General features: G+C 45.0%; 1 long non-coding RNA gene across 2 annotated transcripts; it reads left to right on the top strand.

Annotated features, from left to right (window-relative positions):
- Nucleotides 1-7272: 7272 nt before the first annotated feature.
- On the top strand, nucleotides 7273-24165 carry LOC112838697 (uncharacterized). 2 transcript variants are annotated; one of them, XR_003212034.2, is made up of 5 exons: nucleotides 7273-7411; nucleotides 11063-11480; nucleotides 22892-23005; nucleotides 23583-23798; nucleotides 23958-24165. It is a non-coding gene; the product is annotated as an uncharacterized lncRNA (long non-coding RNA). The 2 variants fall into 2 exon arrangements; XR_003212033.2 differs by lacking the exon at nucleotides 11063-11480.
- Nucleotides 24166-26020: the final 1855 nt, after the last annotated feature.

Below are 26020 nucleotides of genomic sequence, written 5' to 3'. Positions count from 1 at the left end.
CACTGTTCATCGGTGCCCTTATAGTCTCACATCCCTCCTATCCAGCTTAGATTTCATGGTCTCTGTCTATCACTATATCATCCATACACCCCTCCCTGTCTTCTTCCTGGGACCACTCACCGGGCAAAACCCTGATTCTGTCCAGCTTCGCACCCTGGACAAAACCAACAGTGCTGTCGCCACTGACTTTACGATCATAAATCTCAAGTGGGCTCTCAACACTGCCCTTCTGCCTTTCCCTACTCTGTTCACTCTCTCACACTGAATGACCCTGCACCTTCTGTCCCCAACTATCCCACACCTCTCCCCTTCCTCGCTCTGAGCTGAAAATCTCGCTGCTTAATCTCTGACAAAATAAAAGCCATTTCACAAGAACTGCCTCATCTTCCCAGCACCAGAGCTTCCACCCCACCCGCCTCTCTGCCCTGACTCTGCCTTCCTTCCTGTCACACAGAGGTAGTATCCCTGCCCTTATCTAAAGCAGACCCTTCCACTTGGAACCACCGTCCCTCTCTGTTTCGATTATTAATGACTCCTTCTGGAATTATCCCCTCATCTCCTGCTCATCCGTTGTCCCCCTCTCCTAAATAATTTCATGTGGACCCCAAAACATGGTGCACTCCCTCCTTTTTTTTTACGAGAGAGAGAGAGTATCCATGCCCAAGCAGCAGGGGGGGGGGGCAGAGGGAGAGAGAGAATCTTAAAGCTGGCTTCATGCTCAGCACAGAGTGCAATGTGGGGCGTGATCTCATGACCCTGCGACCACGACCTGAGTCGAAATCAGGAGTCCAACGCCTAACCGACTGAGGTTCCCAGGTGCCCCTTCCTTTCTTATTATGTCTTTGTACGTATCTCCTTAGCCCCAAATTCCCCTCCATTATTACTCCTTTTGCCACTTTCTCTTGGCTGCAAACGTCTCAAAGTTGCCTGCGTGTCTACACCTCCTATTCTCTCTTGATCTCATGCCAATCTGACTTTCACTATCCTTTTGCCACCAAAACTGCTATTGTCAAGGTCACAAAGGAGCTCCATTCTCCCATATCCATTGGCTAGGCATTTCATTTCCTGCAAATTAAAGCAAAGAAGACTAAGGAGTGGGCAGTAAAGTAAGAGGAAAGTAGAAAAAATATGCCATCTTAGAAGCAAAGGGAAGACATTGTTTCGGGGAAAAGAGTTTAATTCTTCATCTCCTTTGCTGGTTTCAGGTCTCCTGACCTTTGGATCTTTTCCACACCTACACTCGCTCTCTCGGCGATGTAATCCTTACCTTCTAGCTGCCAATGACTCTCAAAATTTTTTTAGGATTTTATTTGTTGATTTTTGAGAGAGAAAGAGCAAGCACATGAGCTGGGGGGAAGGGGCAGAGGGAGAAGCAGACTCCCCGCTGAGCAGGGAACCTGATGCAGGGACTCAATCCCAGGACCCTGGGATCAAGACCTGAGCCAAAGGCAGATGCTTAACCCACTGAGCCACCCAGGCGCCCCTGCCTTTCAAATTTTTATCTTCAGTCTAGACCTCACTCCTGAATTCCACACCTGACTATCCAACTGTCTATTCATCATTTCCACTTGAATATCCAGCAGGCATCTCAAACTTAGCATATTCAAACGGAACTATTGGCTCCCCACAATGGCTCCATACAAAGCCCTCCCATCTTTGCTAAAGGCATTGCTGTGCTTCCGGTTGCTCAGGCCAGACACCGAGGAGTTATCCTTCATTCTGCTCTTTAATCTATACCCCACAGCTAAGCCATCAGGAATCCCGTCAGCTGTATTTTCCAAATATATGCAGAACCTGGCACTTGTCACTTTCACAACCACCTTCGTCTCTTGGGCTGCTAACTGCTGTAGCCTTCCAGCTGCTCTCCGAGCTCCCGCCGCCGAGCCCTGGCTTCTTTTTTTTCTCAACACGACTGCCAGAGTGCTCTCCTTGACACCCATGTCAGGTCACATCACTCCTCTGCTCAGACCTCCACAGTGCTCCCCATCTCACTTGGAGTAACTATCCAAGTCCTTATCCATGCTCCTTCTACCTGGAACCTCTTCTCCAAGAGGGCTCTGCCTGCGGCGCCTGGGTGGCTCAGTCGGTTGAGCGTCTGCCTTTGGCTCAGGTCATGATCCTGGGGTTCTGGGATGGAGCCCTGTGTTGGGCTCCCTGCTCAGCGGGGAGCCTGCTTCTCCCTCTCCCTCTACCCCATCCCCACGGCTCGTGCTCTCTCTCTCAAATGAATAAATAAAATCTATAAAAAAAAAAAGGGGGGGTCTGCTTGGCTCACTCCCTCACCCTCTTCAGGTCTTTGTTCCCCTGTCTCCTTCTAAAAGTGGTCTACCTACCCTGGCTGTTCTATTTAGAGAACTGTGATTGCTCATTCCTATGTTTTCTTTTTTTCCTGTGGCACTTATATTCTGACGTGCTACACAGTCTGCTTCCTTCTGACCTTTGTTGTTTATTGTCTGTCTCCTGCTAAATACAAACTGGTTTGTTGGCCCTTGTATTTTCTTTTTATTATTTTTTATTTTTTGGCTGACGTAGTCTTCATGCCTAGAACAGTGCCTGGCAGGTAATAAACTTTCAGTAAAATTTGCTGAGTGTTGAGTAAACAGGGGATCAACAGCTATAGTTTTGTTTTGTTTTTTGTTTTTTTTTTGAGTGCTGGCTATGTGCCGGGCACTCCAACATGCACTGTGTGGTCTTGGCACTCCTGGATGATAGATGAAGAGATTAAGGTTTAGAGATGGCAAATGACAAAGCCAAGTTCCCACCGTAGCCAAGCTTGGATTTGAGCTCAGGACTCCTGAGTCCAGAGTTCCTGTTCCTAAGCTCTCCATTATTGTGCCCCGCCAATAAGCAAAAGCTGTGGCTGCAGTCCAGCTGTGGAGAAGCACGTTGGCTTGTGACATCTCCAGAGGTCACCTCTGTGTAGGGAAGCAAGATGGGTCCCCCAGGTCCCTTCCCCTACTCCAGACTCATGCTGAAGGAGAGGTGAGGGTGATGGGCAAGGGCATGACTGTGTATTTGGCTTGCCCTAGAGTATTTTGGCTACTTGTGAAAATGTTGGGCATATTTGTAGGCAAGAGCGTGCTGCGATAGATTTGTTTCTTGCTCACAATACATTTTAAACAAGGATTGGTTGGGGTCTCTATTAATTTAAGACCCAGGTTGATGGAATAGGCACCATTTGGAACATTCAAGTCACAATTTCTACTTACATCTCCTATGTCACGTTCCCAGCCATAAGGAGAACAGAAAGCAAAATCTTTCTAGGTGCCCAGAAGGCCAAGAGCTAGAAATATTTCTTGGGTCTATGTCCAGTATGACTGAGTAAGCTTTTATTGGACCAATCCTCTTAGAGATGACAGTGATAAACTCTGGACAAAAATGTAAAAAACAATTACGCGAGGTCCCTGGAGAGTGAACAAAAGCAGGCAGATAGTGGAAAGGAGTTGGCATATGGAAGGCAGAAATGACATGAAGAGAATGTCCTGTTTATTATGGCTTTTGAACTGAGGGTAGATCCTAATTCGGACCATTTAAAATGGTTAAAATAGAGGCACCTGGGTGGCTCAATGGGTTAAGCCTCTGCCCTCAGCTCAGGTCATGATGGTGGGATCCTGGGAATGAGCCTTGCATCGGACTCCCTGCTCAGCGGGGAGTCTGCTTCTCCCTCTCCCTCTGCCCCTGCCTCCCACTCATTCTCTCTCAAATAAATAAATAAATAAATAAATAAAATCTTCAAAAATAAAATAAAATGGTTAAAATATTGATAGAAAGCTAACAGCTTTATTAGCTTGAAGAGCCACAGGATAAGTTTTGGGGCGCTCACATGCTGGAAAGTAAGGGAATAAATTTCAGAAAAGAGCTAGAGAGGAAGGGTTCCAAATTCTGGGCATAATAAACTCTGTCCAAATCTCAGGCTGATCCCATATGGATGCATAAGACGACATAAGTGAACCTAGTCACAAACATCTCTACATTTTTTTTTTTAGAGCGAGAGTGCATGCACACAAGCCTGGGGGGAGGAACAGAGAGAGAGAGAGAGAGAGAGAGAGAGAGAATCATAAGCAGACTCCACACTTAGCGCAGAGCCCACCGTGGGTCTCGATCTCATGACCCTGAGATCATGACCTGAGCCGAAATCAAGAGTCAGACACTAGACTGAGCCACCCAGGTGTCCTACATCTCTACGTTTAGGAAAAATAAAAGTGAGATCAGGCTATACTTTTTAAAATCTCATTTTCAGCTAACAGTTTTCTGTCAATTTTTTCCATACTCCACATTACATTCTTCTACCTATTTAAAAAGATAGTTTATCTTTTGAATAAGTAAATTCACATGGTTCCATTAAAAAAGTATAAAAGGCTATATAAGAAAAATCTCTTTCTCAACCCTGCCCCTTTTGTTGTTACCTTTTTCAGAAGCAACCAAATATTACCCTCCCACGCGTCCCCCTGCCCTTTTTTGGGGATAAATCCTTCCTGAGATATTTTCTGTATATCCAAGCAAATACATATCTCTTGCTCACATTATACACAAATAGTTAATATCAAGACGGTGCTCTGTGGCTTACTTTATTTCTTAAAAAGATTTATTTATTTATTTTAGAAAGAGAGAGAGAGCACGAGCAGGGGGTACTGAGGGAGAAAAAGAGAGAATCTCAAGCAGACTCTGCACTGAGCATGGAGCCCGAGGTGGGGCTCCATCTCATGACCCTGAGATCAGGACCCGAGCAGGAACCAAGAGTCTGATGCTCAACTGACTGTGCCATCTAGGCACCCCTGTACCTTACTTTATTAACCTAATAATGTGTTTTGACGATCACTACAGATCAATATATATATTTTCCTCATGTTTAAGGGCTGCCATAGAATTCTGATATAAGGGCACCTGGGTGGCTCAGTTGGTTAAGCATCTGCCTTCGGTTCAGGTCATGATCATGATCCCAGGGCATCAAGCCCCGCGATGAGCCCCTCGTTCAGCGGGGAGCCTGCTTCTCCCTCTGCCTGCCGACCTCTGCTTTGTGCTCTCTCTAACAAATAAAATCTTAAAAAAAAAGAATTCCGATATAAATGCACCTTAATTTATTTAACAAGTCCCCTGCTGCTCAGCATTTAGGTTACTTTGAGTCTTTTGGAATTTCAAGAATTATTACCATAAATAACCTTCTTTCACATTGGGGCAATGTAGCCGTAGGATAAAGTTCTTGAAATGAAACGCCGGATTAAAAGAGACCTGCACTTGTAATTTTGGGAGCTGTCAAACAGCTTTCCCCACACTTTGTACAAGTCAGTGTACAGAAGTGCATGTTATTCCACATCCTCATCAACAAGTTGGTTGAAAACATGTTTGATCTTTGCCAATGTGATTGATAAAAATGATATTTCAGGGGGCTTTTAATTTTCAGCTTCTCATTATAGGTGGGGTTGAGTATCTTTTCACGTGATTGAGAGCTTTTGATATTTCTTTTTCTATCCATAGCTATTACCCCTTTTCTTTAAAACCATAAGCTTTCTCCCTAAAGAGTCTTTCTATATTAGGACATTAGCCTTCTATCTGTGAGTACGGATCACAAATATTTTCCCCAACCTGTCACTTGCTTTTTAACTTTACTTATTGTTTGTGCCATGCAGGGGTTTTTAATATTACTGTTGTATTTTTCAGTTTTCCGTACTTTTAGATGTTATTTCATAATTAGAAATGCCTTCCATATTATTATGAAATAAGTGTCTCATGGCTTCCTCTCAGGTGTTTATGATCTTAGTGATTTTTTCTGGTGTCATATGTGAAGCATATACCCCGTTTTAATTTTTTTCTAAGTGATATTCAGTTGTTCTAGTCCCATGTGTTGATTTTATTTTTTTAACATGTTACAGTCTTGTCATCTCAAAATATGCCTTTTCTTCCTTTTTTTTTAACCTCATTGTACTTACCAAAGCGTCTAGCAAAATGTTAGCTAAAGTAGGGAGAGTGGGCATCTTTGCCTTGTTCTTGATCTTACACGTGAGCTAATCGGTAAATGATGGCCTGGCTTGCATTGCCAAATTACTCTCCACAAAGTTGATACCAATTTGAACTGCTCTGCCGTGCTTGGAGTTGCCTAGGAAACCGTAACCATTAAGTATGATGTTAGCTGTAGGTTGTAGATGCCCTTTATCACATTTAGAAAGTACCCTTCTATTCCTAGTTTGGTGAGGGTTTTTATCATAAATTTTGACAAGTGCTTTTTCTACATCTATGGGGATGATCGTATGCTTTTTTTTTTTTGTCTTTATTCTGTTAATGTAGTGAATTACATTAATTTATTTTTGACCCTGAAGTCAAGCTTGCATTTCTGGAGTAAACCCTACTTGGTCATGACTTATTATCCTTTTTATATATTACTTGATTCTATTTGCTAATACTTGGTTAAGGTATTTTATATTATGTTCATGAGGGATATTGGTCTGTAACTGCCTTTCTTGTAGCATCCTTGCTATGTATTGATTTGAGATACCGCTTTAGCCATATACTAAATTTCTGTTCATTTTTGAGTACATTTCTGGGTTTTTATATTATATTCTGTTCCATTAGTATTTGCCTTTCTTATCTTATTCTTGTTATTGGGTGCACTGTTGGATATTTAGGAATTAGGTTATTTCCAGTGTCCTGCTATTACAGAAAACACTGTAATGAACAGTATTTTGGCTAGATCTTCTCCAACTCCTCGATTATACCCTTAGTGTAAATCCTTAGAAATTGAATAGCTGGTCAGTGGATAGGTGGACGCAGAGAAGTATACAAATGCCTTCTTCCTTCGTGCCTTCCAGGGGCCCCTCTCATCTCGCTCGTGCCTCCCATTGACTGAACTTAAGCAGAAGCAAGATGGCAAAGAAATCTGGAAAAGTCATTTGCAGCATCCAGCTCCAACTGAGACAGAACAGCAGGGCCAGAATCAAGGACATTGGATCTGTGCAGTTGTAAGGAGCCCCGTCCTTAGAGAAGCCCCCTGCTGTCCCTGTTTTGAAATGCGAAATACTTTCTGAGCAAGGGGCCTTGCATTTTTGTTTTGCACTGGCCTTGCAAATTATGTGATTGGTCCTACTGAGCAGAGCACAGAGGGACAAGAATGGAGCTGAGAGGAAAATACCAGGGCTGCTACATTTTGCCAAGTTGCTCTTCACAAAGTTTATGCCAGTTTGAGTTACTTGCCAACGTAGGGAGTTGCCTGGGAAACCACAAATTCGTTATGGTGTTGATAAGGAAGTTTGCAAGAGTTCCCCTCAACAGTCTCCAGCAGTAGCAAAAACAAGAGCAGAGAAGTCAACAAATTGGTCCTCCGCTCTTCCAACTCAGGGGGTCTGATTAGAAACCCTCCCTGTGGTCCAATGTGTCATTCCCCGCCCCCCCCCCCCAAAGGAGGAAATGGATCTGACTGGTGAGTGTATCTGTTGTCACAAAACTCATGTATTATTGCTTTGTTTTTGTATAGCTGGTCTATCCTTAAATTTATCTTTTATTGTTCTTTCTATAACTTACTGGTGCAGAGGAAATGGTGGGTCACTCAGCAGCACTTGGGGATCGGGTTTCTAGACCTGCTTGTGGAAGCAGACAGCAGTGCTCACATTGGCTCTGAAGAACCCACCAACAGAAAGGGAATGGGGAAGCTATTCAGAGACGGGTCTTCAGATTTGGGGAGGGTAGTTACATTACAACAAGGATCAGAGTGTGGCCCTGTCCCTGGGGAGGTGGGGGGGTGACCCTGAGAGGAAGAAGAGGAACCTCATAGGGAGCCCAGACCTGTGTTCCAGCCCTTTAGGGATCAAGAAGAGCCCACTCTGGGGGGCGCCTGGGTGGCTCAGATGCTTAAGCGGCTGCCTTCGGCTCAGGTTGTGATCCCAGAGTTCTGGGATGGAGCCTGCTTCTCCCTCTCTCTCTGTCTCTCCCCCTGCTTATGCTCTCTCTCTCTCTCTCTCTCTCTTTATCTCTGTGTCTCAAATGAATAAATAAAATCTTAAAAAAAAAAAAAAAGAGCCCACTTTGGGATAAGGCCCTTTCAGATACACCTACCCTATGCCTACCACCATTGTCGAAAATGTCCTTAACGACCTATTTCCTGAGTTAAGGCCTCTAGGTAACTTGCTGCAGTTACTCATGAAGGAAGCAGTTCATTCATTCATTCATTCTTCAGCAGATTGGGCCTCCACTATATGCCAGCACTGGATTGGTAGTAGGGATGTAATACTGACCAGGACACCCAGGACTCCTGCCTTCTCAGTCCTACAGCCCACAAGGGGAGGAAACTAATCAGTTGAAATACAGTGTGATTAGCGCTAGGTCAGGGGAATTAAAGGGTGCTATGAAAGAAAATATAACAGGGGTCCCTCATCCTCTTAGAGCATCAGGGAGAGACAGAGAACAAAGCTGAGGGGGAGTTAGGTAGGAAGGAGGGTCAATGGCTAAAAGGATGTTCTAGGAAAGGGAATAGCAAGCACAAAGTCCAGAGGTGAGAGATTAAGCTCCTACAAGAAACTGAAAGAAGTGGTGGGGGGTGGGAGGGTTGGGGCGACTGGGTGATGGACACTGGGGAGGGTATGTGCTATGGTGAGTGCTGTGAACTGTGCAAGACCGATGAATCACAGACCTGTGCCTCTGAAACAATACATTATATGTTAAAGAGGAAAAAAAAAAAGAAAAAGAAGATAGTAGGAAGGGAAACATGAAGGGGGGAATCTGAGGGGGGATGAACCATGAGAGACGATGGACTCTGAGAAACAAACTGAGGGTTCTAGAGGGGAGGGGGGTGGGGGGTTGGGTTAGCCTGGTGATGGGTATTAAAGAGGGCACGTTCTGCATGGAGCCCTGGGTGTTATATGCAAACAATGAATCATGGAACACATCAAATAAATAAATAAATAAATAAATAAATAAATAAATAAATAAAAAATGGGGGGGAAGAAACTGAAAGAAGTTCAGCATGGGGAGGCTCCACTGGGAAAGAAGGCATGAGTCACTTCTTCACGGGCTTTGAATATCCATAGGTCCTTGATCCTAAGGGCAACAGCAAGCCCTTCAGGGCTTTAGCCTGGAAGGAGACTTGTATTTTAGGAATACCTCTCTGTCTACAGAGTGAGTTCGAGGTGTCCATGGAGCTGTCCAGCAGACAGCTGGAGGACTCCTCACCTTGAATTACTTCATTACAGATTAACAAGCAAACTTGCAAATTACTAAGGGGATAAGATACAAGTACCTTTGCTTTGCTCAAAGAGGAAGGATGAAGCAAAAGCCCTGAACAGTCTCCAACCTTGAAATCACATGTCCACTGAGAACTCCCCCTCTCCTGGTTGCGCTAAACTCCCTGCACCTTCTCTAGAGCGTTCATCTCACTGCTACTGCTAAGTTGTCCATTTACCCATCAGTGTCTCTTATTGGATTACGAGCTGGAGGCAGGATCAGGGTTCAATTCATCTTTGGCTTTCTAGTGCCTCCTTTGGTGCCCTGAACATAGTATACTCATCTTCCACGAAGTGACTTTATTTTTTATTTTATTTTTTTTAGATTTTATTTATTTATTTGAGAGAGAGAATGAGAGAGAGAGAGAGAGACCATGAGAGGGGGGAAGGTCAGAGAGAGAAGCAGACTCCCAGCTGAGCAGGGAGCCCGATGCAGGACTCGATCCCGGGACTCCAGGATCATGACCTGAGCCGAAGGCAGTCGCCCAACCAACTGAGCCACCCAGGTGCCCCCCACTAAGTGACTTTAAAATGGACTAAAAATTCTGCTACTAAGTGAAAAGCTGTTATGTGGAAAACAAACAAACCTCTATTCATTTTAGTGGGAAGAACTGTTATATCCCATCCTGAAATGCCAAACAATTTTCACCGGTAGAACAATGTATCAATTGAACAATGGCAACAAATTAAAGACTAAGCACAATTTGGGGCACCTGGGCGGGGGGCTCAGTCGGTAGAGCACGTGACTCTTGATCTTGGGGTCTTGAGTTTGAGCTCCACGTTGGGTGTAGAGATTACTTAACTAACAAAAAAAAAGCACAGGGGCCCCTGGGTGGCTCAGTCATTAAACGTCTGTCTTCGGCTCAGGTCATGATCCCAGGGTCCTGGGATCAAGCCCTGTATCGGGCTCCCTGCTCGGTGGGAAGCCTGCTTCTCCCTCTCCCATTCCCCCTGTTTGTGTTCCCTCTCTCGCTGTGTCTCTCTCTGTCAAATAAGTAAAATAAAATATTTTAAAAAATAAAAAAATAAAAAATAAGCACAATTTGGAATTTTAATCAATACAGTTTCTACAGAAAACCAATGTACTAAAACTTTCTTGTACTTACTTTTTTTAAATAAACTTTTGGTGACTTCTGCATTCACACGGGGTTAAAAATAAAATTATGGCCCAGAAAAATATTTCCAGGGTAAAATAAACGTTAAACGTGTGTGCATGGAAACACATGGAAATAGTGTGTGCACATGACAGGACACAGAGTCATAGATGCTGCCCTTCCTCAGTCCTCTCATGGGGCATATGTACATACAACAAAATGTTTTGGGCTCATACCAACATGGCTTACAATTCAAATTTGTTCCAAGTAATATTCCCCGCAATAAAGTGTTGTGTCAAGAAAATTGGTGAGTGGTCTTTGTTTGAAACCCTGATGAAGAAATAGTACTTGTTCATTATTTAGTGAGTTTTTGAGTAGAAGAGTTGTTATACATATATATGAGAAGGAAGTCACAAGTGGTATGACTTTCAAGAGGTGTTACAGTGAAAAGTTGCTAATGCATAAAAGAAAGATGCATGAAGGATGAACGAATGGATGGATGCATGGTAAGGCCCTCTGGTATGGTCAGAAGAAACCCTTATTGTGTGAGACAAGCCTGAGAACACGGGGGAGCACACAATGATAGCAGAGCTGATGAGAAACCCAAGCAGAAGGCAGTGCAGAAAGCAATACTCTGGAAGAATGCTAGCTACACTTTATTGATCATTCAGTATATGCTATGTGTAATGACAAAATGATCTCTCCTGGAGACCTTGGCTTTGCAAAGAGCCCAAGCATATGGTCTAATTTTCTCACCCTCAGGACCTTCCTCTGCACACCAGCCCGGAAGGCCTTCATCTGTTCTGGGTGGCAAACTTGAGCATGGAGTCTCTTCAAGTGTCCAGTCCACTCTGTGGAAAGATCCTCATTTGTTTTGACCACTGGGAATTCTCTCTTCTTCCGCAAGGTGACACCATGGCCTGTACTCTGTGTGGACTTGGAAACCAGCTGTGCCACCATATTGATTCTAGTCTGTCAGGTTGGCCTGGATGACTGCAGCTTCCTTGGTCCAGGGTTGCGTTGGGCAGTTAGCACACAGCAGGCGTGACTTTCCTCCTCCTCACACCCAGCAAAACTGTCACGCTTCACCTCTACTCCTACTGCCTCAACTTAAAACAACCTGGAATAGAGAACTGTGTCTTGCATTTACCACCTACCTGGCGTATGCATTCCTTGAAATGTAGGTACCTTATTCTCTCCTCTCTTCCTCTTCCTCCTCCCCAGGTTTTGCATTTTCTTCTCTGGTTTCCATACATGACTTTATAGTTTCACGGTGTGTCCATTTTGCTCTCTCTGCCCTGTACCAGTGCTCCATTTGTTCCAATCTCTCTTTCTTTCCCCTGTATTTCTGCATACTTATCCTCTCTGAAGCTTCCCACTAATGTATGTGAAGATCAGCGAGAGCTTTTTGTTCCACAGACCAATGGAGAAACTGTAGGGACCTCTGAGCGTGAGCATTACGTGCACAGAAGTGGAAGAACATAATAAATTGCAAAAACAATTTCAGCATCATCAGATCTTAAATCTCAGGAGATGGTGGCCATTGAAATCCCATACATCTACCTTAAATTTTATTCAAGATTTTCTTAAGCTCTCAGTTCTAAGGCATTCTATTAAACAAGTCTGTGTTTCCGACAGCTCAGAGATTAGCAGGAGTTGGGGCGAAGACAGTGTAGAGAGAGAGCGTAAGTGTTCTCCAAGGGATCTGCAATGATTATAGGAACCTTCCTCAATTGTCTCCAGCCAGCTCTTGGTTTCCAGCTTCTTGAGTCTGGTGTTTATAGTTGAAAATGTTTGTGACTTCTCCCATGGAGGCACCTTCCATGCTGCAAGGTCTATAACAGGGTTTTGGATTTGACTGGAGACTAAGAGAAATCAATGACCTGAGAAAGTTGTATCTTGGCGTTAGGCTGATTTCAATAAATTATAAATGGAACTGGCCACACTGATTGAGGCCACCCATTCAGCCCAAGTTATATCCACACGGTAGTATGGATCTCGATGGAAATTTTACTCAACACAACCACTTAAAGGGGAATATCATGTCTGAGTTATTTTGAAAAGGCAGCGTGTCTTCTCTTAACACTTTTATACTTGCGGTGTTTTCTAAGCAGCTCTGTCACCTGAAATGGAGGCAAACATTATCGCTCTCATGTCATGGGTGAAGAGATGGTGCATAGGCATTAATCGACCTTCACCTTGCAGGGCAATGGCTGAGTCATTCAGGGTCACAGGTCTCCTTTCTGCTGCTTTATTCCATAGGACAGCATCACCTCGTGGTCAGTGAGTTAAAAGTCCTGGGCTCCCCTATGGATGGAGGCAGTCTGTTGGTGACCTTGAGTGACTTTCACATTCTCTCTGGATGCCTGTTTTCTTGCTGGGAGTCTAGATAACACACCCATACGTCTGACTGTATCTTTTTTTTTTTTTTTAAATTAGGAATGATGGATTGCCAGTGAATCAGAGGTGAGGGAGTGAAATCCCATACATCTAACTTAAATTTTATTCAAGGCTTTCTTAGGCATTCTATTAAATAAGTCTGTGTTTCCGGCAGCTCAGAGATGAGCAGGAGTTGGGGTGAAGACAGTGTAGAAAGCAAATAAAAGTGTTCTCCTAGGGGTCTGCAATGATTATAGGAACCTTCCTTTGGATCACTGAGCAATTGTCTTCAGCCAGCTCTTGGTTTCCAGCTTCTTGAGTCTGGTATTTATAGTTGAAAAGGTTTGTGACTTCTCCCATGCACAGAATATCCAGGTTAGGAAGGACCTAGAAAGGGCAGTTGGCTTAATGGTCCTGAGATTTTGCCTTATAGGAGAACTCGTGAAGGAGTTCAAGACTACAGCTTTCTGAGGCCCATCCTCCTGAAATGGAAAACACCAATATGAGGACCAGGATTCTGTATTTAAAAAAAATCGTTCCAGGTAGTCTGGTGCAGGTTTAGAAACCGTGGCTTACGTGGAACCATGTCCAGTGCATGGGGCAGGACGCACGCTCTGCAGCTGCTGAGCGGATAGATGAACACTTCAAATAAATAGGCCACAGATGAGAAAAGCAACCCCCTTCAAAGCAATTGAGCGGGGAGGAGGTGCTGGGAACCCCTGGGCTCCATTTTTACCAGTAAGTCCTTGAGCTTACATATGGAAGCTGGAAAAAGCCCCTTCTGGAGCAGGCTCGGTGTGAGCCAGCTGTGTGACCTTGGGCAAGCCACACCCCATCCCCTGGCCTCAGTTTCCTGTCTGTAACATGGGAGTGTGGGCTTATTGATCTCTAAGTTGCTTCTACGACACCTGGGCACTTACCTACTGCCCTTTTTGATGCGGACATGCTGCAATTCTAAATGTTCTCCATTATTTTAATTTTTCAATAGAATGCCTTATGGACCCAGTGCTTGTTGCGTTGAACCTGTTTTCAGTCTTCCCTCACCCCCCAGAGCAGTGCGACTGCCCACAGGACTCAGAGCATTCCAAGATGATTCTTTGCCCTCTTAGGCTGGAAAAGCAACCCCAAGAAGGTGAGATCTAGGGAAGAGAGACAGACGTCTAGATTGCAAAGGCATGTGGAAGAAAAGGTGGTTTGGTTGGGAGGGAGGGACGTATCCTACCAGACATCTCTGTTCCAGGGAAGGGTAATTCTACCTGCTGCCTGCTACTTCAGAAGGGGACCAAAGAAGGCTCCATCAACTGGCAAAGACCGAGTGTTTTCCAGTGGCCACGCTCACCTTGCCCTGAGTCTTGGCCGCTGTTGGTAGGGGAGACATGTAGCGGTTATTATAGTTGGTGCGGGTGTTGGCTGCTCAGGCTCCAGCCTGGCCCACGACAGGAGGCTCAGCAAGGCAAGGCTGCATGAGGAGCTGCATCTCGCGGGCCAGAAATGATCAAGTGTTCACCACCGACTGGAAAGGAACCAAAAGCGAACAGTTTTGGCAAGAGAGCCAATGCCGAGGAGCCAAGTAATAAGTTTTATTGGGCTGTTGTTAGGGTCAATTAAATTCAGTGAAGGGACATTTATTGAGTACCTTCTATGGCTCAGAAACTGAGCAAGGCTTTAGGAATTCAAAGATAAACAGGGCACGGTCCCTTCTTTAGGTGTTTATAATCTGGTAAAGAAGTTGTCCAGAGGAAGAGATACCATGTGTCTTTCCAACAGTGACAACACAGCGGGGGGGGGGGGGGGGGCAGAGCTTACAGGGTCTCAGGAAGCAGGAGAGAAAGGCAGAGGAGGTGACATCTGAGTAGGACTTTGCTAGAAGAAGGGAGTAGACAGGCTTCTAGGCAGAGGAGACAAAATTAGCAAAGACAAGAAGGTGTGTAAGAGCATGGTGCCTTTGGGAACGGAGAGCAGGTTGGAGGTGTGAAGGGCAAGAGGTACACACAGGGGAGAGGGGCTTGGCCTTTAGGCTCACAGGCTTTAGCCCTTTAGCCCATTCTGGTAGCTACACTTCCATTCATCATGGGAGGGAGTTGTGTGTGGAAAGAGGGTCTACCTCGAGGAAAAAGTGGATGGCCCAGATGTTTGATCCACTGCGGTGAGCTACCTCAGGAGAGGTGCTCGGACAATGGAGCCAGGCATGAGGGGGATTTGGAAAGACCCGCCAATTGGCAAGGAGCCATCAGCCTCCTTCTCCCTTTGCCATCCTGAAGGCAGGGTGGGGGCCAACTTCTCCAAGTTCACCTCAAGGTTTACGAGGGTCAGCATGTTTGTGCTGGCCTTGACATTTTCATAAATTGCTCCTGGTGGTAATTACTAGTTTTAGTCCAGCTGCTTCTCCAAGGCCCTTCTGGCAGCTGGGCCTTCCAGGCCAGCTTGGGCTTGGACTCTCTCCTTAATTGACTCAAGTCATGAAAAGGTGCCATCTGCTTTGAACCCTTGCGTGTTCCAATGCCAGACAAATCCCAGGCAGGCACCATAGGAAAAGCAGTAATGAGGCTCACACCTCCAAGTGGAGGGCACCCCCTCCGCCCCTTCCCAACTCTGTCTGGTCAGGTGTTAAGTGCAGAGGTGAAGTGCAAGCCCAAGGTAGGGGGCAGGGCTGAAAAGTAAACAGGGCCCTAGAATGTGCTTCCTCCTGGGTCCTAAGTGACGCCAGTCTTGGGAGGAGATTTCACAGCAATCCTGTCAAAACCCCACAGTTAATAGCATCATGATGACCTAAATAAATTCACAGATATCAGTTACTGCCTGTGTTTTCACTTCACACCGACCCTCCCCAGAGATGCCTCAGCTGGGGAAGTACTTGGGAAAAGGCCTCAGGGAGAATTTTCCTGTGAAGCTATTAGTTTTATCCCACTTCCTAGAGAGAAAATAAGAAAAAAAAAAAAACAAAAACAAAAGATAAAAAAAAATACCGAAGGAGGGTTAGGAAGGAGGGCCACGGTCACCATGATGTAGCTGATGTGTAATTGCTGTTGAAATGCTTTCTCGTTTCCTATTTATTATTTAAAAGAGATACCAAGGGCAGTGTCAACGGAGCAAAATACTTATTGACATTCGAGAACCGTGCCCCAATAGTGACTTTTAAAAAACTTGATATCAACTGTAGTGTGAAATTGACTTCTCTCTCCTCCAGTACAGTGAGTAATCAGAGTGTCTTTCTTTGATAAATTTTGATCCTTGAAAATGGACCCAAGTTCAAGCATACCTCAAAAAGTGATAACGTTAAAGAGGGGCTCCAGTAGGCTGCCATTTGTTTACTGGGAGAGACGAGTCACTACCAGAAATCAGAAAGCAGCATGTTTACTACAGCTTGGAAAGATGGTCTCAAAATGTACCCCTAGTGCAGGGCATGGTAGATGGGGAGTGGTGGGCAGAGGGAGGGAGAAGCCATAAAGCAAAACAGATTTAAGAGCCGTGTCAACCAAAGCTATGTGTAGACCTTGTTTGGATCCTGATTTGGACAAACCCAACTAACTATAAAACAAACAGACAAACGAAACCTGAGACAATTGGGGGAAATAAGACAGTGACTGGATATTTGATGACCTTAAGAAATTATTTTTTTAAATGGCATTGTGATTTTTTTTAAAGTTCTTATCTTCTTATCTTTTAGAGATATGTACTGAAGTATTTACAGATGAAATGATATAATGTCTGAAATTTGTTTCAAAATAACCCAAAGGGTCAGGGTGGGGGTTAAGTGTATGGCAAAGGAGGGGAGGCAAGAGATGAAATAAAATTGGCCTTGAACTGGTAACTGTTGAAGATAAGAGATGCTTACAATAGTTCTGGGTTTATTGTATTATTTTCTCTACTTCTCTATAATGAGTATTTCTGTGATGCAATGTTACAAGTGAAGAACTTCAGTGACTCTTGTCTCTGTTAGCTTTTCTTTGTAGGGGAAGGAAAAGGTAGTAAGGATCCCCTCTCCAATGGGGCATACAATTTTTACCTTTGTTAAATTTATAATCAAAGAAATCCCAATGGGCTCTTTCTAATCTTATGAATCTTTGATTATATGATTCTGTAAAATTGTGATGAACTGACGTACTAGTCATAGTAATCACCAGTGCTGGCCCCACATTGGGGTTGGAGAGAGGCAGAAAAGCAAGGGACTACTTCCCAGTAGGAAGTGGTTGGTTTTTTACTTGCGCAAAGTCAGGGACCTGGTCTGAATGGTTATAATGGGGTGGGGTGATGTGGAACAAGATCATGCTAGGGTTTGGGCACTTCTATAAATGTGGGTGGGGAGAGTAGTTATGGTTTGTGTGATACAGCTCATTTAAATTTGAATTAAATTTTTTTTTTTAAAGATTTTATCTACTTTTTTGAGAGGGAGGAGAGAGCATGAGTGGGGTGGTGGGGGAGAAGCAGACTCCCTGCTGAGCTCGGAGCCCCACTCTGGGCTGGACCCCAGAACCCTGAGATCATGACCTGAGCTGAAGGTAGACGCTTAACCAACTGAGCCACCCAGGCGCACCCTCCCCCTCCTTTATATCCTAGACGCAAAAATAACTTATACCTCAGAGTGGATTTCCAAAGCTATCACCACTGTATTTGTTATCTGTGCCATGTAACAAATTGCCCAACTTTCAGTGGCTGAAAACCACTAACATTTATTATCTTACGGTTTCTCTGTAAGGTGGTTCTGGCTCTGAGTCTCTCTGGAGGCTGCAGTCAGGCACTGTCTGGGGCTGTCCTCATTTGAGGGCTTAAGGGAGGATCTGCTTCTGCTTGCATTCACGAGGCTGTTGACAGGCCTCAAATCTGTTTCCAAATTCACACCTGTGGGTCCCTCTGCAAGGCTGCCTCATGATGTGGCAGCCAGCTTCTCCTAGAGCAGGTGAACCAAGAGAGCATGAGAGAGAGCATCATGCGGAAGCCACAGTCTTTTTGTAACATAATCGTGGAAGTGGTAACTCATCACTTCTGCTGTATTCCATTATTTATAAGTGAGTCACTATATCCAGCAAGGGTGACCAGCTCATCCTCACTTTCCTGGGAGCTTTCCTATGTTAACACCAAATGTCCCATATCTTGGGAATCCCCTTGGTGCTGGGCAAACCGGAAGGACTTGTCACCCTGAATCTAGTCTATGCTCAAGGGGAGGGAATTCCACAAGGGCATGAAGACCAAGGGGTGGGGATCATTGAGAGTCACCTTGGAGGCTGGCTACCATAGCAACATTTCTAAGATTTACTTCTCTTCATTACTGAAAAGTCAGGCCTATGAGCCACTTTGTGATTTATAAAATATAAATCTGTTTTTAAATGACAGAATGAGTCATGTTAAAGTGAATGGAATAAATATATAAACCAACTTTAGAAACAGAACTTCATTTGAGGTGGGTTAATGAGATTTATTATATCCATATATACATTTTTCCTATCTAGTCATTATTTCAAGGCAAATATTGAAGTGGGTATACCCGTTCCATCTTTTGCTTTGATTTCTAGGATTTCTGGCTAGATTTATGACCTAATTCTTAAAGAAAAGTTAACTTTTGAACTATAAAAGTATCATGCATTATTTAAGACTATTTAGAATCTGTAGAAGAATGATATGAAGCAGAAAGAAAAACAACTGAAGATTTTTGCTTATTTCTGTATATGATGGTGTTTTGTGTTTAATCTTATAGTACATTTTCTATCTTTTCACAAATTCTTCATTCATGTGCTTTTTTCTTAGGGCTACCATAGTTTTCTAAATAAGGTGATGTACCATGATTTTCTTTACATTTTCTCTATGGCTGGATATTTTAATTACTTTGAATTTTGGAGCATTTTGTAACAATTTTAACCCACGTTTGACCATTGTGACTCTCAGAAGTCCATTCATTCATTCATTCATTCATTCAAGCTATCATTATTTATGAAGCACCTACTGTGCGTCATGGTGAGGACTGGTGACCCGATAGGATGAGGAGTCTGAGAGAGGGAACTGACCTGGCAGCAGATAGCCCCCATTCCCCTCTGCTAAGGCATCCTCTATATAGGGCAGACTTTGCCTTTGTTGAGGGCCTTGTCATCATTCAGTGCTGCCCATCACTGGGTGGGTAGGTCTGCCCTATTCTGGAATTCAGTATTAGAAAGCTCATTATTGCTGCACCCCAAAGCCATATCTTCCCACCCAGTCTTTATGACTCATGCCTTAGTCAGTTCAGGCTGCTATAACCAAAGTATCATAAACTGGGCGGCTTAAACAACAAACACTTATTTTTTACAGGGTTGGAGGCTGCAAAGCCCAAGGACAGGGTCCAGCATGGTTGGGTTCTGATTAGGGGCCCCATCCTGGTTTGCAGATGGCTGTGTCTCCCTATGTTCTCACACAGTGGAGAGCAGATCTGCTCTCGTGTCTCTTCTTATAAAGACGCCAATCCGTCATGAGGGTGGAGCCCCTCCCAAGGCCTCATCTCCAAATACCATCCCACTGGGGGTTAGAGTTTCAACATGTGAATTTGGGGGACACACATTCAGTCCACTGAACTGTAATGAAGACGGTACTTTTGTCTTTTTCTGCCTGACTCCTGTGACTCTCTCTCAACTGGTTCCAAACTTGGGTGAGGAAAAGACTTCCTCAAGTATCAATGGCTAAAGTCTAGTGTTTGGGGGTGGGGGTGGGGCTGATCTGGCTGTAAGGCCGAGGGACAAGCAGATAGTTTCTTTGGTTCAGGCCTTCACCAGTTTTCACGGAACAAATCGTTTCCTTTCTTTGTGCACCTGCATCCAAGCCTGCCCTGGCCTTTCCTGTGGGGGATGCGGCTCCCTTCCCTGCATGAGGTGTAACCCTCTGCTGTTTTAGCTGCTGACAGACCCTTTTTTCCAGCCTCCTCCATCTGGTAACTGGAGGGGGAGAACTTTAGGAATGGAGAGCAAGAAGAGAGGGCAGAAGTACTCCAAATAGTAGCCCTCCAGGCAGTACCCAGCCTCATCCTTCTCAAGTGCAAACTAACCCTTCTTAACCAAGCAGACGCATTGAGATGCAAGTTTCATTAGGATGAAATCTCTCTCAGGAAGCACCTTGGTTCCTCAGCAAATAAAACTCTTCATGAGCCAACCCCAACAGCTGACCAGGCCAGTCTGAATACATACATACGTACATAAATTTATATAAAATACATACATGCTAAATAAATGCAATAAAGCTATATATAATATATACGATAATATACAATAATGCTATATTTACACACATCTTAGGATTTAACGCTACAGATGGATACGTATACGCACAAGGAAGCATGTGAATACACACACACTTGCTGCATATAACAGAACATTGCCCCCAAGCCTTTAAGTTCTAAGTCAATAAACACAAGGAAGGGACTGTTTCCATACTTCTGCGGTCCTCAGGGTCAGCTCTTTGAATCACGCCTCTCTTCCAACTGGGGATTTAAATTCCTTGGAAAGACAGTATATGGAGGGCAAGAAGTCAAGGACCTGGTCCTTCTTCTGACCCTATCCCTGGCTGTGTGAGAGACGCACCCTCCTGCTTTGCTGCCTGAGTTTCACTGCAGTTAGTGGGGTAGAGGCTTTCTGTGTATTGGCTTTCTAGCTCCTGTAGGTGTATACTCTGAACAAATAGCCAATGATTTGTCGGTGGCCAGAGGAAGGTATGACAGGAGAGAGAGGTGGTGAGGTTTGAAGAGACAGGAAATAGGGTAGCCCTCATCCACCGGAGAGTGGTAGAGCATGCAATTGGGAAAAGATGGGAATCCAGACATTTCAGCTGAATGCATTGCTTATCTCATCAACTGTTGCAAGAATCATGTAGATGACTGTAGTCCATTTTTGCACCCTTTAAAAGAAAGGTATTTATAGGTGTCACAGTGCTGGGTACTTTATTGGGGGACATGAGGACCACAGTGGTGGACCAGCCGTAGACCCTTCCCCGTGTCTCAACAACTCTGGCAAGGGAGCTCACCTATAGGCTCTGGGGAAACCGCTGCCTGCAAGTGGGACCGGCCAGATGCTATGGCCCTTGATAAACTGGAAAACGGTATCTCAACCTTTCTATTTAAGTCGTCAAGTATTTACCAGACACATTCCTTCAGGAGAGCCCCCATATGATTCATGCTGGTTCTCTCACCTGGCCTCTCCCACAGAAGGTATGATAAATATTTATTGAATGTATTGGCACATGTTATTTATAAAACCCTTTGCTTGGATTGTGGTTAGGTAGGTAGGGACATATTTAGAGAAGCTTTTGTGCTGACTACAACTCGGGGCCAGAAAGGCATGACTTGAGATGCTTAATCTGGGTTTAACTATTTCCCTTGGTCCCCCGTATTTTTTGTTTTCTAGTTCTTCCTCACTCAAGCACTTCCCCTCCCTTCCCCCCACGCCCACCTGCAGGCTGTCACCTGCTTTGGAGGCTTCAGAGATCAGCTCATGAGAGTTTGCCCTGACACACACACACACACACACACACACACACACACACACACACACACACACAGTGATTTCTGCACTAGATACTGACTTTTTGGTATTTCCTGCTGGAGCTCTGTCTGGGTGGAGTTCCATCTGGAAGTGCCAGAGTTTTCCTGTTTGTGCAGTTGATTTTCAAAACCTTAAATAAACTCTGTTGTGATGTGTTCAGAATCATGACAACTCAAAGGCTATTTATTAAGTACCTACTATGAGCCCGGCGCTGTTCAAGGGGCTGGGTAGATGGTGGTGACCTCAGCAGACACCACGTTCAGAGAGCTTTCGGTCAGGTCCAGGACACTGATTAGTAAACAGGCACTCACCCTCCACGTGGTGAGGGCCATGAAGGATAAAGTCCAGGGTGCTGGCATGAGAGGTGGGGTGCAAATAGCAGGGGCAGCGAACCCAGGCTCAGCCTGACAGGGCTGGGGCGGCAGCGGGGGGGGGGGGCTGTGGGTATGCCAGCAGAGAGCCAAATCCAGCTAAACTGCACCCAAAATATGAGAAACTAAATTTTGTAGAATCTGTTCTCATTTATCTGCAAGTCGATCCCTCCCCTCCGTTTGCAAGGAAACTTTTCTGAGCCTTCTTTTTTCAATAGCTTGAGGATCTCAACTCCCTCTGCATCTGTTGCAAGTTAATACAGGGGCACCCCGTCTCTTGAAGTCAGAGACACGGACCCAGGAGGGGAGGGAAGGCCTGGGACTGGGTGAAATGTTGCATTTCCTGCTCAGGAGGAGCAGGGAGAAGTGGGGTCAGGTGGGGAAAGTGAAGGGCTCCCAAGCTTCCAACAACTCAGGTCTTTATAGGGAAAAACTTCATTATTTCATGTGAAGTGAATTTTAGGCATGTCCGGCAGGCCCATCTCTAGTCAAACACCAGGTAGGCAACAAAAGTATATTCCAGAGCCACTGGATGTAAATGACTTGTGTATTTTCTCTTTTCAGAGTTCTCTGGGCCATTGTTCGCTCCATTTGTGCAAATAATAAAGACCAACTTCTTGCCAAAAGAAAAAAAATAGGGTGTGGATGGAAAACAATACAAAGGATTCTGTGTGTCTGGCCAGACGGAGTTCCCTGTGATTAGTCCTGGATCTAACTTTTGATCTCTTGGTCAGGCAATAAAATGCCTATTTATTTAATTTTAAAAGAACTCTTTAGGGCGTCTGGGAGGCTCAGTTGGGTGGGTGACTGCCTTCGGCTCAGGTCATGATCCTGGAGTCCCGGGATCGAGTCCCACATCGGGCTCCCTGCTCGGCAGGGAGTCTGCTTCTCCCTCTGACCCTCTTCCCTCTCGTGCTCTCTGTCTCTCATTCTCTCTCTCTCTCAAATAAATAAATAAATAAAACCTTAAAAAAAAAAAAAGAACTCTTTAAAGGTGTGATTTACATGCAATAAAACGCACCAGTTTTAAGTATAGCGTTCTGCGGGTTCTGACAAATGTGTGCATGGATGCCATGTCTCCACAACCAAGACAGGGACCTTGTGTAACCCCCCAACTTCCCTTAGGGCTTTCTGCAGTTACCCCGGCTCCAGGCAACCAGTGACCCACTTTCTGTCACCAAAGATTAATTTGGCCTGCTTCAGAATTTCCAATAAATGGAATCACACCATAGTATTCTTTTGTGTCTAGCTATTTCACCCGGGATCATGTTTTTGAGATTCATTCCTGTTGTTCATATATCCTCAGTTCATTCCTTTTTATTTAAAAGGCTGATTTTTTTTTGAAGGAGCCAACAAATGTTCCATGGACCACTCAGGAAGAGGAGCAGATCGAGGAGGTCCCTCTGGTCTACAAATTCTATCAACTTGCCCAGGAAGTGTAGACCCGAGGACTGCGTCAGGTTGGTCCGGATCACATTTAAGAAGCGGCCAGACCCATGAATTTCTGAGCTGCAGGAGCCCAGGAGGACAGGGAGTGATGAAGCCTCAGTGAATGACAGGACATATGAGAGAGAATGACAGGGCTATTTGTTCGGTTCCGTTATGAGCTCAGCAAAATGTGACAATCCTGGGAAATATAATTATGTATTGCTGTATTTATATGTGCGTTTGTCTCAGGGGAGCCGGCAGGGAGTGGTGGGTGGCAGAGTGGGGTCCTGCAGGACTGGAGTGGGCAGAGATTACCGGGTAAAGTGTAGGCCATGGCGGTTGTGTAGCCGGTACATAAGAATTACAATGAGAGCTAATATTTACTGAGCACTCCCTAGGCACCTGGCACTGTGCACCATTCCTTAGACTCACTGCATCCTATGAGGCCAGTGCCTTTGTCTCTGCCCGTGTCCCTTATCATATTCCTTTTTAAAAGGATTTTATTTATTTGACAGGGGGTGGGGGGCGACAAGCAGGGGGAGCGGCAGAGGGAGAGGGAGAAGCAGGCTCCCCGCCGAGTGGGGAGCCTGATGCGGGGCTCAATCCCAGGACGCTGGAATCATGACCTGAGCCGAAGGCAGACGCTTAACGACTGAGCCAGCCAGGCGCCCTCCCCGCCTTACCATACTCCTGCACACTTATCACTACGAGCTGTGTGCCCCCAGCAACCAGCGTGGTGGTGGCTCCGTGTTGGGGGATAGTCCTTGAGCCCCTGGAACTACCTAGCATCCCAGCCTGGAGAGCAGAAGTGCCTGGGACCTACAGGTAACCAAACAGGGCAGGGGACAAGCACCCCAGATCCCCGTGTCACCAACCTTACCTCTAGTTCTCTGGTCCATGGCATTTTGTTTGACTCGGCATTGCTTGGCCTCCTTCCGTTCCCTTTTTCTCAACTTTTTTTTTTTTTTTTTTTTTTTTTTTGAGAGATGGAGAGAGGGCAGCAGAGGCAGAAAGAGAATCACAAGGAGGAGCCAGTCACTGAGCTCAATCTCATGAGCCTGAGATCACGACCTGAGCTGAGAGAGCAAAGAGCCCAACGCTTAAGGGACTGAGCCACCCAGGTGTCCCTACTCCTCAACTTCTGAAGCAGTGGTTCCTGGGGCTTCTTCCTAAAAAATCACGTTCACATGAATCCTCCTCTTGGGGTCTGCTGCTTGGGACCCCAAACTTAGAGTACTGTTGCTACAGTCGTTTTACAAATAAGGAAACTGATACTCTCTCTCTCTCTCTCTCTCTCACACACACACACACACACCCAGCTAGATGGTACTCATCTGTCAGACAAAAATCTGAACTTCACTTTCTTAGGCAGCTTTCCCTGACTCCCCATCCACTGGAAGTTCCCTGCTTATGTTCTCAGGATCATCCTTTGTAGCACCAATTTCCAGTTCTCAGTTTGCAATGATCTGTTTGATTATTTCACCCGTGACCATTTCCCTTGCTAGACTGTAGGTTCCAGGAGGTCAGGAGGCTCTCGCCTGTATCCCCAGCACCCTAGCAGAGTTTCTAGAACACAGTAATTGCTCAATAAATTTTTACTGAATGAATGATTTGAAGTTTAATTTTCTCACAGGTGCTCACCGGCCTTCCGGATACTCCTCAGCCTCTGCATGGGCCAGAAATGCATAATATATAACCCACAGGGGTGACACAAGGCCTCCTGCCCACTTCCATTCTTCTGGGTATTTAGGGCAAGGTGACATTACTTTGCTCCGGGGGGACCGAAATTTACCATCAACTATGGAGCTGAATCCAGAGGTGAGCCTGGAAGGCTGAGTAAAATTTGAATGGATTATTAGCAGGAAATTTGAATACTATTTTAATGAACTATGATGCCATTTAAGTACATACACATCGTGAACTAAATACACATTCTTGGATCCCTGACCTTCTCATCAAGAGCACACGAGGTCCCGAGGTCTCATTAGGAAGCTGATAAGCAGCCTATTTCTTTCTACTCCAGAAAAATGACGATCCCCCAGCTATATAAAATTTACAAACGGCTTTGGAAGCATCTGTGGAGAAAGGTGCCATACGAATGTATGAGAGTATTGGAATAGATGCTGATTGAGAGATTTCCCAGGTGGATAGTTAAAATATACCCGGGCACCCACATACACTCATACCCCACACTCAGAGTACTTTCTGCTCTGATCAGCGGGGATACATTTTCCTACTTGACAGTTGACTGTAAATCAAGAAGTGTGTTTTAATACTCACTAGCTTTCTGCTGCTGTGTGCGGCTGTCTCAGGCAATCCTTCACCTCCTGGGACACAGGACCTGAAGGATCGTGGCACCTTCCCTCCATTGCTCATGGAAAGGTGGCGCTCAGCAGCAAGGTAAATACGGGCATGCTATATGTGAGTGGTGAATATAAATAAGTCAGGATAGCCTTAGAAAATCTCACCTCTGGATCCACCATTTTTCTTATCAATAGGTAATAGAATAAGAAATCATGAGTTTCCCGGGTTTTTTACCAACTCAAAACAAAATACTTTTGTAACAGTATAAAAGCTGGAGAGTATGTGACCGTCAATAAATGCTGAGTAAATAATTTTGAAGGTAAACACATGCCCTTATTTCCACAAACCCCGATTACTGGACTAGATAACTGAACTTGCTCCTCTTGACTTTATCCCTTGTAATCCTGCCCATTAATGTTTGCTTGGAGGAGTTCAAATAAACCAGGCTGTTCCACACCCCAGTACCTTTGCACGTGCTACCTTTTGCGCCTGGACTGGAATGCTTCCCATTAATCCAGGTGGGCTGGGGACACTTTCTGATATTTCACTACCCGGGTCCAGGATAACCTTTCATTTCCTTTAGGAAGCTTTTCTTGACACACTCTCCCACTCCTAGAACTGCCACTTTATCCCGCACAAGTGCACATATCTATTTAACACAAACATGACTGGGCTCTCTCGGGAAGTCCCTGCTCACACCCTGTACATTTTGAGGCCATAATCAATACTCCATTGCTACCCAG

This window comes from Callorhinus ursinus, unplaced genomic scaffold, assembly GCF_003265705.2.
Source record: "Callorhinus ursinus isolate GAN/ISIS: 27379988/994484 unplaced genomic scaffold, GSC_fseal_2.0 scaffold28, whole genome shotgun sequence".
Taxonomy (NCBI): Eukaryota; Metazoa; Chordata; class Mammalia; order Carnivora; family Otariidae; genus Callorhinus; species Callorhinus ursinus.
Note: the sequence above shows the minus strand (reverse complement) of the source record. Positions and strands in the feature narration are given on the sequence as shown.